General features: G+C 42.2%; 1 pseudogene; it reads left to right on the forward strand.

Moving 5' to 3' along the window:
* Positions 1-285: 285 nt before the first annotated feature.
* LOC129397459 (eukaryotic translation initiation factor 3 subunit J-like) lies at positions 286-1,317 on the forward strand (annotated as a pseudogene).
* Positions 1,318-10,893: the final 9,576 nt, after the last annotated feature.

Below are 10,893 nucleotides of genomic sequence, written 5' to 3' on the forward strand. Positions count from 1 at the left end.
TCAAAAAGTGTAATGCGCTGAGGGTAACCACCAGTTTACCCTTCTCCATATATGACAGAATTAGAGGAAATAACCTAGAAAGCAATGTAAAGGACTTAGGTTAGAAATAAGAAAGAACTGGAAAGTTGTTTTTTAAGTTCTGGAATGGTCTACCCAAGAAGTTATAAGTGCTTAAAAAACAAAGCAGGAGAGTTAGTTACTCATTTGACCAGAATAGTTGGGGTGCAAATCTGTTATACTAGAGCCATTTCAGAATAAGCACCTACCTTCTTGACCTGATGGCTTAGAATTTCACTCAGTTCTCACACTGGGTGACTTTAAATTATCTACGTCACTGTTGACCATGGTGGATAATTGTCATTTTCCTAAATGTACATTTGCTCTGGTGGTCAACTACTGCATATTAAATCCCTAGAGAAAAGGCGTGCACTACAGTCAGAGTTGCTTGAACATTTAAGATGATAAAGATTGAGCAAACCCAGTGACTCACCTTCGCCGCGCTAACTCCTCGCTAGCTCTCCCCCTCAATCCGCGCTCACACCCTCCTCAAGATGGCGGCGGCGGCGGCGGGGGACTCCGACTCTTGAGACGCGGATGCATTCTCCGTGGAAGACCCAGTGCAGAAGGTGTGGGGCGGCGGCACTGCTGGCGGGGAGCGCTGGGAAGGCGAGGACTAAGACGAGGGCGTCAACGGTAACTGGGATGACGATCAAGACTTAAAAAAAGAAGAAGCAGAAGTAAAACCAGAGGTAAAAAGTTCAGAAAAGAAAAAAACAGCAGAGAAGATAAAAGAGAAAGAACGGCAACAGAAAAAAAGGCAAGAAGAAATTAAAAAGAGGTTAAAAGAACCTGAAGAACCTAAAGTGCTAACACCAGAAGAACAATTAGCAGATAAACTGGGGCTAAATAAATTACAGGAAGAGTCAGACCTCGAATTAGCAAAGGAAACTTTTGGTGTTAATAATACAGTTTATGGAATAGATGCTATGAACCCATCTTCAAGAGATGATTTTACAGAGTTTGGAAAGTTACTAAAAGATAAAATTACACAAAATGAAAAGTCACTATATGATGTCTTTTTTTTTTTTTTGGAAATCTTAGTTCGAGATGTGTGTATTTCATTGGAAATTGATAACTTGAAAAAGATTACCAATTCACTGACTGTACTTCGCCGTAAAAACAGAAGCAAGAAAAACCAAAAAGAAGAAGAAAGGTGTGGTTCCTGGAGAGGGATAAAAGCCACCATGAAAGATGATCTGGCAGATTATGGTGGTTATGATGGAGGTATATGTACAAGACTATGAAGACTTCATGTGACATTTTATCTTTTCCTGGTGTCTTTTTTTTTTTTTTTTTTTTTTGAGACGGAGTCTCGCTCTGTCTCCCAGGCTGGAGTGCAGTGGCGTGATCTCGGCTCACTGCAACCTCCGCCTCCCGGGTTCAAGCAATTCTCTGCCTCAGCCTCCCGTCCTGGTGTCATCTTTGTGTTGCCCACAATCCCTTGAACATGTAGTACAACTTCCTTTCCTTTCAGTTCTGCCAAATGCTACAATTAGAAGTGCAGTAGTATCTTTTGTGCTGGTTATTTAACCCCTCAACACTTAGGTGCTAATGTGCAAATGAGGGAACTTGGATCTTGCTGCCAAGGGGTTAAAATTGGGAACCTCAGTGGCTACTAAATCATAGTTCAAAACGAACCTAATAATGTTGTCATTGTTGCTGTCTGATTTCATAGCAGCAGTCACTGAATTGGAAATAAAAGGTTGCAACATGACAAAAAAAATTGTGTAGTATTTACCAGCACCATTCAGTAGTACAGTCTTAACCATACCTCCTTGAACTACTTCATAACTTGTCAAGAAAACCAGCTTGCAGCAAGGGCATGTGATGTGCACCTAGTATTAAAATTGCTTTGTCTTAAAATTGAACGTAAGGATATTAAAAATACATTGTTAAGAAGACTGCTTATCTCAGAGTGAAGATACTGTGGCTGATATCTTCACTCTATAGTTTTTATATCAAACTATAGCACTAGTTTGATATAAAATTAAAATGGCCAAAACCCTCCAACTTTGAAGCTAAAGGAGGTAAACCTCTCCATTATTGCATTACATGTTGTGGAATCTCTTGAGTGCAGGCTGTCTAGTAATTTATCAGGCTATTTCTACTGATGAAGTGCTTCAGACTGGGGAGGGAAACTCTTTACCTGTTTTTAATCTGCCTGATTTAAGTGTCTGAGAAACAAATCTTTGTTCTCTTAGGCCACAATGGAACAACTTTACCAGGATTTTGGCATTTCCTTTCCTTTATAAAACGTGCTCAGCACATTGCACCAGTTAACTGCAGTTTGGTAAATTGTTATGTTAACAATTATGACATCTGCAATGTTTTATAAAGCAACTAATTTAATAAAATCACTATTGTGAGGACTAAAAAAAGATGATAATGATTTACAAACAGCGTTTTAACACTTGTTTTAACTGTTCAGAATAACCTACTATGCAAGTTGATGCTATCAAACAAAATAGAAAGTTTCTTAAAGTTTTCCCAGACTCAGTTGTATGACTTGATACATGCTCTTTAGTTGCTTGAAAAAAGGTCAAGACACAATACAGAATGATTAAAATAAACTTTAAAAACTAGGTTCCTGGGACCATATGTGAGCTGCTAGTATTTTGCCACCAGGAACCAAAAACTGTCTATGGCCAGCTGATCTTTTGGCCATTACTAATCCAAAAGATACTTCGACATAAGCAGAATAAAGGATTTTACATAATGGTGCCTGATTAATTTTACAGGTAACTCTTGCCTAAAGATCAATATAGACACTTGCAAACAAGACTAGACAATCTGTAAGAGAGTCATATTTGACTGCAGTATTGTCATCATAGGAAGAGTAATAGTGCTTTTGGTCTATATTACAGTCAGAGTTGAAAGGACCTTAACAATGATCAAGGGTAACCCTTTCCCCTCATTTTTCAGATGGCAAAACTGAGAGATTTCAACAGTTTAAAATCTTTATTTAAAGCCCAACAGCTTGCTAGTAGCAGAGCTGGGATAGGAATTCAGATCCCCTGCCTAGACCTTCAACTTCATCTCGTCCCATCTCTCTCTCACCGCCCCAGACACCCTTGTCCTCATTCAGTTCTCCTGACCAGCCAGGCTTGATCCCACCTCAGGCTTGGGCACTTGTTTCCTCTACCTGGCCCCCTCTCTACTCCTACGGCTTCTCCTGGCAAGTATTACCTCAATTATGATCCTTTATAGAGGTTCTTTCTAAAATCCAGCAATCACTGTCTATCATATCACTGTTTAATTTTCTTCTCAACATTTATGGATATCTGAAATTAGCATCTTTATTAACTATTATTTCTCTATTATTTTCCTGCCATTCACAGGTAACCTTCAGGATAGCTGGGGCTTTACCTGTCTTGTTCTCTGCTGTATTTTCTGCTTCTAGAATGATGTCTGGTACAGTGTAGGTGCTCCGTGAATACTGTTAAATGCATAAAGGAAGAAAAAGAGAGCTTTTAAGAGTTGCTCTGTTTATCTGTATCTTCTGATTATCCTGTACTTCCATCGTAATGTAGCACATTAATACTAACTACTATTTATTGAGGATGTGCTATATTTTCAAATGTTATGTTAGGCCTTTTACAAATCTTACCTCATTGTCTTCACAACAACCCTAGGTGGAAGGCATAATTACCCCTGTTTTACTGATGCAAAAGTTGAGGCTGAGAGAATTTAAGTGGCTCAAGCATCTGGCAAAGCCACATCCAGATCCGTACTTTTCCAACTTGAAAGTAATCATGGCTAAGATTTGCAACCTCCTGTGTTTATTATATCTGTTCCCAGGTGTTCAATATCAGGGCAATATCAGTAAAAACAATTATAGAACACTTATCAGATTGTAAGCGCTCAGAATGGGTTTAATTTCACATTAATAATGAAGCAGTCAGTTGGAAGTACAAAGATGCTCATAATTGCATTGATCTGTGAATGTTCAAGAGAGCTTGGCATCCTCACCTGTTTAGGGTTTGATTTATTGGTTGTCTCTGCTAGGGCTCATGACAGGAGAGGGGACCTAGAGTGTTCTGTGAAAAGAAAGCTGTTGGCTGTGGGCTGAGAGCTCAGGAGGGGCCAATGTCAAGTTTGGGGTTCAGCCTGCCCTTGTGCAGGAGGCCTCCACCTGAAGGAGATGGGGTTGGGGTTTCTTCATTCAGGCAGTGAATCAGGATCTTAAGAAGAATTGTAAACAGGACCCATAGCCCTCATCTTGTTCTCTGTGCTGATATGAATGACTAACTGCCCTCAGCTCCCCAATCTGTAAATGTGGAGTGCTATGTAAATGCTGACTGACAACCATGTTGGAAAATGGTTTCGTGTCATTTGGGGCTGGCAGCCTTTTGTGGCAGGCTATTTTCAAGGCTACTGTAACTTTCTGCCTTGATTCTTACATCTTCACTATTATGGGAGAAGGGAGGTGGGACACCAGAAGAAGGTCAAACAGCTGTTCACTACAAGTCTGAGGATATTTCTAGTCTACCCAGAGAGCACCAGACAGAGAAGGTTCAGGAGTGGGGTCACTGGTCTAGTCGGATGATTCTAATCCTGGCCCTGGTCACAGGCATTAGGCACAGGCCTAATGTCCTCCATGGACATTGTCTCCTGCCTCCTGTCCCAATGCCTCAGTCCTTTAAAATGCGTTCCTGCCACCCTTCCTGCTAGCCTATCCCCTGGAGTTCTATCACAAGAGCCCACTTTCATGACTGGAGCTTGCACTTTGTAGACTGCTGGGGCATCCCTGAGCAGTGGGTTGCATGTGAAAAAAATAAAACTGGATTTTAAAATATGTTAATGGCAAAAGGAAAGACTACTACTTGGACATTAGATGTAAAGTGGAAGGGGTGAAATGTTTTTCTTTAGCAGGCTACCTGGCAGCTTCAGGATAGCAATATGGGGGAAGAAAGTAGACCATGAGGTTTTAATGAGATGTTGTGGCTTTTATGAGGGAAAACAGAAAAGGCCTGGGAGGAAAGCAGGATATGCTCACTGAGGCTGGGGGTTCACCTAAGAGGAGTGTGTAGGATTGGAAAAGACAGGGGGCTGGTTTAGGGAATTTCAGCTGCCAGAATCCTGGGGTGCCAGGAGAGAGCGTGTGTCTTTCAAAGTCAAGGGACAGTCATGGAGCTCAGATGGGAAAGGACTCAGCTGTTTTAACGTAGATTTCCAGTGATCAGGGCTGGGAAGGATTGGCAGATTTTAAGGCTGGTAAGCAGAGCACCTGCACCTTGAATGACAAATCAGTCATGTGGCTCAAAGAAGCAGCACAAACAAAGCAAGCTGTTCCTAGGGCTGGCTGAGCCATTACCAAGGTCAGAGGGAGCCTTAACTGTGAGCATGGCACACTGAGCTCTGTTGTGGCAAACGACGGAAGTCACGGTGAAGTGGTGTCCAGGCTAGGGCGTGCCATGTACACACAGGCGTGGGGGATAGGGAAAAAAGCAGAGGTTCCTAAATCCAGATGCCTACAGGAAAGAAAGGGAGTCTACATAAGCCTCCAGAGGAGCTTGAACAATAAATCAGATCTTTTAAGGCTACTGTAACTTTCTGCCTTGATTCCAGAGGAGCTTGAACAGTAAATCAGATCTTTGCCATACTTTGGGCTGATTCCCATTCTACACTGGTTAGAGCTAACCTCTGATTGGGCTGCCTAAAGAGAAAAGCGAACAGCTAGCTTGATTGAAGAAGCCCTTAATATAATAGTGGAGATAATGTTTCTCATCAATGTTTCGCTTCATCATAGGGCTGGAGCTAGAAGCAGGCAGCTAACTAACTGGAAGGGATCAAAGGGGGTTGGTTCAGAACAGACTGGGATGGTTTGCGTTTATGCCAAGTTGTCAGAGTAACTGAGGCTGTGGACCCATTACCCACCCAACCACTCCTGTACTCAAGATTGCCAATGCTGGGGCTTTGTTACAGGGGAAAAGCCCATGGGAAAAATAAAAGGAGAGAACTAGATACTATTCACCTTAAACCTAAATTCCAACCCCAATGCACTGGCAATCAAGGCAGTAGTCTGAGATCAATGACCTGTACTGGGTCTACAAGAAGCAGATGTTTAGAAGGCAAGGCATCTGTCGGGAGACACAAAGATGGGGCTCCATCTTAAGGGTCATGGCAAGGAAAAAGTCAAGAATTCAGAAGTTAAGTCAGTATAATGCTTGTGACCAGGCGTATTCTATTTAGCATGGAGTTGGTCTCAAGATGGGGAAGGAATGGGTCTACGCATGGTTTGGGTGGGGTTTATTCTATCCTCATAACAGGAGTGAGCCCTGTTGACTTAATCTAGTGATTGGTTTATGGGTGCATAAGCCAATCTGAGATGATGAGAAACAACATGCTGGCTAGGGCTTCTAGGAAAGAAATTTTTCCTTTTCCGTTTGATAAGCCTCTTTTCCTCTGGGCAGTGGAGTGTGAATGTGTGAGGTGCACAGTGGCTGTAGTCACGGGGTGGAGGGCATGGGGCAGGGTGGGCTGCAGCCCCACATCACGTGGAGCTGAGGATGGATCCTTTGTTGTGGCAAGGAGGAGGGAGGACTTTAGTGAATTATCTGAGCTGCTGGATCAAACCCGACTTAATGTACCAATTACCCCTGTGTTTCAGATACTGGAACCAATACGTATTATTATTACTATTACTATTACTTCAGCCAATTTTAATGGTATTTTCTCTTTCTGTTTCTTCAACACAGAGTTTTACCTGCTGTTTTTTCAACACAGAGTCTTAGGATGAAGGGAGCAAAGCCTAAAGGAGGAGTAATAATGGGATACAAAAGCCTCTGAGTTCAGGAATCAGGCTTTTAGAAAATAACTCCTCCTGGCTTTTCTGGGGATGGTGGTTTGGAATGTTACCTGAGCGCAGTCCTCCTGGATTGGGGGCTTCTTTTTGGAAGCAGCAGCCCCTACCACAAACTGAACACAGGGCAGTGCAAGGCCAGTAAAGATGTTCAGAAGGTAAATGGTGAGAATGTTGTCACCTTGGGTTGATTTTTGTTCAGGGCTTTCCTAAAAGGGTAGATGTGTCAGAATTTCTTGTGCTCTGCTAATCGTTTTACTGATCTCATCTCTGAGGTTAGAGAAAACTCGCAAAATTGGCCCTTCCAGATTGTTCTCTAACTTCTGAGAAAGTAAGACAGCCCCAAATACCACAAGCTGGCAGAGCGTGGGTGGTGCTGGGAGAAGGCGCAGAAGTGTTCCTGGTAGACGGCCCCCATGGGACCTTTCAAAGGGAATGTGCTCCTGGGGCCCGGAAGTCACTGTCAGCCTCAGCCTCACAGTCCACAGAGGGGGAACCCAGGCTTGAAGCTGCTCTTATGAAGCATTCTGTTTGGGGCCCAAAAAGCACATACTCATCCCAGTGAAAAATCACCTGCAAAAAAAAAAAAAAAAAAGCTGTACAAATAGGCGGTCCCTTTCAGCGGCCTGACCTCAAGAGCAGAGAAACTCCCCAGTACTGTCTTGCCTCTTCCATTGGCTTGTATTCTCTCTAATGTGAACATGCTGGTGCTGGGTGATCTATGAGCAAGCACCCTAAATTAAATCATCTCTTAGTATAAATTATTTTATCAACCCTCTGCTGGGAGCAAGGTTGGCATTTTGGAGAGAGGAGAAAGAGCATGAACATATTGATCAGACTGGCTGGGGAAGAGACCAGGAGGAGAGAACAGACAGTTGTTAAGCAGCTGCTGTGTGTTGGGTCGGGCTTCTTCACGGACTCTTCATATACGTGTCTAATTTAGTGTTTCCCAAAGAGAGTGCTGATAAAACTAGTCTTGCAAGAGACAAGTCTCCAAACTTTTTTGCTCACTTACCTCACAAAAGAATTTTGAGGAGTCACATACCCTTTTACACATTTTTAAGTTAACATCTGAGATTTTTCGTTACAAGTCTAAAGATTCCTTTTTTAATCATAGGAGTGGCAAAGATCAAATATTTGATAACTTGGAATCAGGTGGGGGTAGATCACAATTGACATAAATACTTCATAATATGACTTGATAAAATGTTTTAACTAGCTTGTTGAATAAGAGGACCAAATCTAAAATAAATGATGTAGAATTTTTACCCAAGGGTTTTCCTTAATGTATCTTAAAAAATTTGGTAGTCTCAGAAAACTTTCCAGTTATAGGCTAAAGAATATGTGTTTCTGAATTCAGAGCATATCAGCAGGCCCCAAACACATCATTAATGCAAAACTTCAGGCTTAACAAAAATCTGTGTAAGACAGTGGGCCCTAGGGACTTCACGATTTATCATTAAAGAAGTGGGAAATCCAGAGTAATCAGATCTCTGTGCAGGTCCCCATGGTAAGACTTGGGATAAGGGTGGAGCCAGACTCTCTCTTGTAAGCGGGAGAAGACCACAGTATTGGGAAGGCAGGCTGATTCTTCGGTGGGTCAGTTTTATGAAACAAATCCATGTGGAATTAAGATCTGGAAACTGGTTCATTTTACTCTATCTGTATCTCTTAGAAGTCTTTGTGTATCCCTGAAGCACATGCATGTATGTATGAAGACAACTCTTGTACATTCTTCATGACAGTAGGGTTCCAAGTTTACATTAATTTGGGAAATGCATACCAGGTTCCCTGACTGGCTTCTTAAAGACTCTGAGAGGGTCCGGATGTGGTGGCTCACCCCTCTGTAATCCCAGCACTTTGGGAGACCAAAGTGGGAGGACTACTTGAATATGTGTCACAAACCAGTACCAGGAATTTGAAACCAGCCTGGGCAACATAGCAAGATCCTGTCTCCATAAAAAATAAAAATAAAAAAAATTAGCTGGGCTTAGTGGTACATACCTGCAGTCCCAGCTACTCAGTGGGAGGCAGGAGGATTGCTTGAGCCTAGAGGTCAAGGTCAAGGCTATGATCTTGTGACTGCACTTCAGCCTGTGTGACAGAGCAAGACCCTGTCTCAAAAAAAAACAAAAAACAAAAAATGAGAGAGCCTGTAGTAAAAGCACACATCCTTGTTTAACTTAGAGTTTTCCAAGTGTACTTATTTATTTCTGTTTTACATCTATTAGAATTATCATAAAATCTTTTGGAATATTATTATCAGGATTCTATGGATAAAGAAATTGAGATTAAGTCACTAGCTCTAAGTCAGGGAGCTACAAACTCTGTAAAATGTCAGGTGAAAAATGTTTTAATCTTTGACAGCTGTGTGGTCTCTCTTGTGGCTACTTGACTCTACCGCTGGAGCGCAAAAGCAGTCATAGACGATACCTCAGTGAGTAAGCATGGCTGTGTTCCAATAAAACTTTTCTTTATAAAATCAGGTGGCAGGCTGGATTTGGCTCTCAGGCCTTAGTTTGACAACCCCTACTCTAGGCCATGTATCTTAAGGGATTTGAACCCAGGCCTGATGACTTTATAGTGTTAACCCTGTCTCTATGTCACTCCGATGAGGTGCCATGGAGGGTCCCAAAAGGGGAGGCTGGGGCCCAGGAGGCAAATCTCATCTTCATGAGCCTTTCTCCAAGGCTGGCTTCTTCCAGTTTGGCTGGTTCTAAGGGCAACTAGGGTCTCTTCCTCAGCGTCAGAGTTTGCCTGCCACCAACCCCACTCATCTTTAATAATAAATTAATATAGATCTCAAAGCCCAAAGAGTAAACATCCCCTAGCAGGCCTCAGTGGCAAAGTACAAAGTAAAGTACACCAGTAATTTTTTTAGCATGAATCAACAGCTCAGCAGTTCTGGGCTCAATTGGGCCCACAAGGAGTACTTTCTCTTGTCATTTAATAGGCTTGGCCTTGAGTCAACAGCTTCTGAATAGTGCTGTTAATTAGATTGGCTATTTCTATTTCGGTTGTTCAAAGTTTTCAGAATGCTAAAAAATATTCGTAAACCTTTGTCTGCTGCCAAGGTAAAGATATTTACCTGGGAAAGGAGTGCCATATGTAACCTGCCCTGATTTGAACTCACCCTCCCTTATACGACTGTCCTTGGGAAAAGCCTAAGAGAGTTCATTTTTTAACAGATTCCAGTGGTGGTCATTATTTCTTGACCAGAGATTGCTCCCTGGAGGCAGAAGTCACTGGGAGGCAGCTACAAAGTGCTGCAGAGGGTTCAGTAATCCCTAATCATGGAGACCAGTTACAAAGGCCTTCATTAAATTATTAACCTCTGCAACAACAGAAAGAACTATTTTCATTTTTATAAGAATGGTAGGCAAGGGTCAGGTCATAAAAGCCTAGAGATGTCATGCTAAGGAAGTCAGATTGGATACTGCAGAGAACTGTTAAAGAAGGGGAGTGACACTGAAATATGCATTAAGAAAGTCCATCAAGCAACAGGATAAATGAGAAGGAGGGCAGAAGGTCTTTACAACAGTCTGGGAGAGAGATGTTGGGGTCCTGGTTTTAGGCTGTGACTATGGGAGAACCCACAGAGGGTAGGTTCAAAAGAGAGGAGTCAACAATAACCCATATTGCTACATAAATCATAGGTTGAAATGAACATTTCAGAGTAAAATGCCAAAACTAAACAAGGCTTTCCTTGGAAGGAGTGGGAAAGATTGAGAATCATGATGAAATGCAGCATTAAGCTAAAAGCAGTGACACCTCAGGGGTAGGAAGGATGATGATTGTAGTTCGGGGGACTTTAGTCCTCACTCCACTCTTGGTATAGAAAATCGAGGTTTTCCCAATATTGTGAAAGTTACCATGTAAATGCAGCTTCCAGCCTCCTTCTCTATTTCCAAACATATGCGTACCTTAAACCCCTCCATTATAGAAATTCTGGATCTTCTCTTACCACTAACCATCATATAAGATGCTGCATGTTTTTGCAACAAGCATGTGCTCTTCGAAATAATCTCTAT

Source organism: Pan paniscus, chromosome 2 (genome assembly GCF_029289425.2).
Source record: "Pan paniscus chromosome 2, NHGRI_mPanPan1-v2.0_pri, whole genome shotgun sequence".
Taxonomy (NCBI): Eukaryota; Metazoa; Chordata; class Mammalia; order Primates; family Hominidae; genus Pan; species Pan paniscus.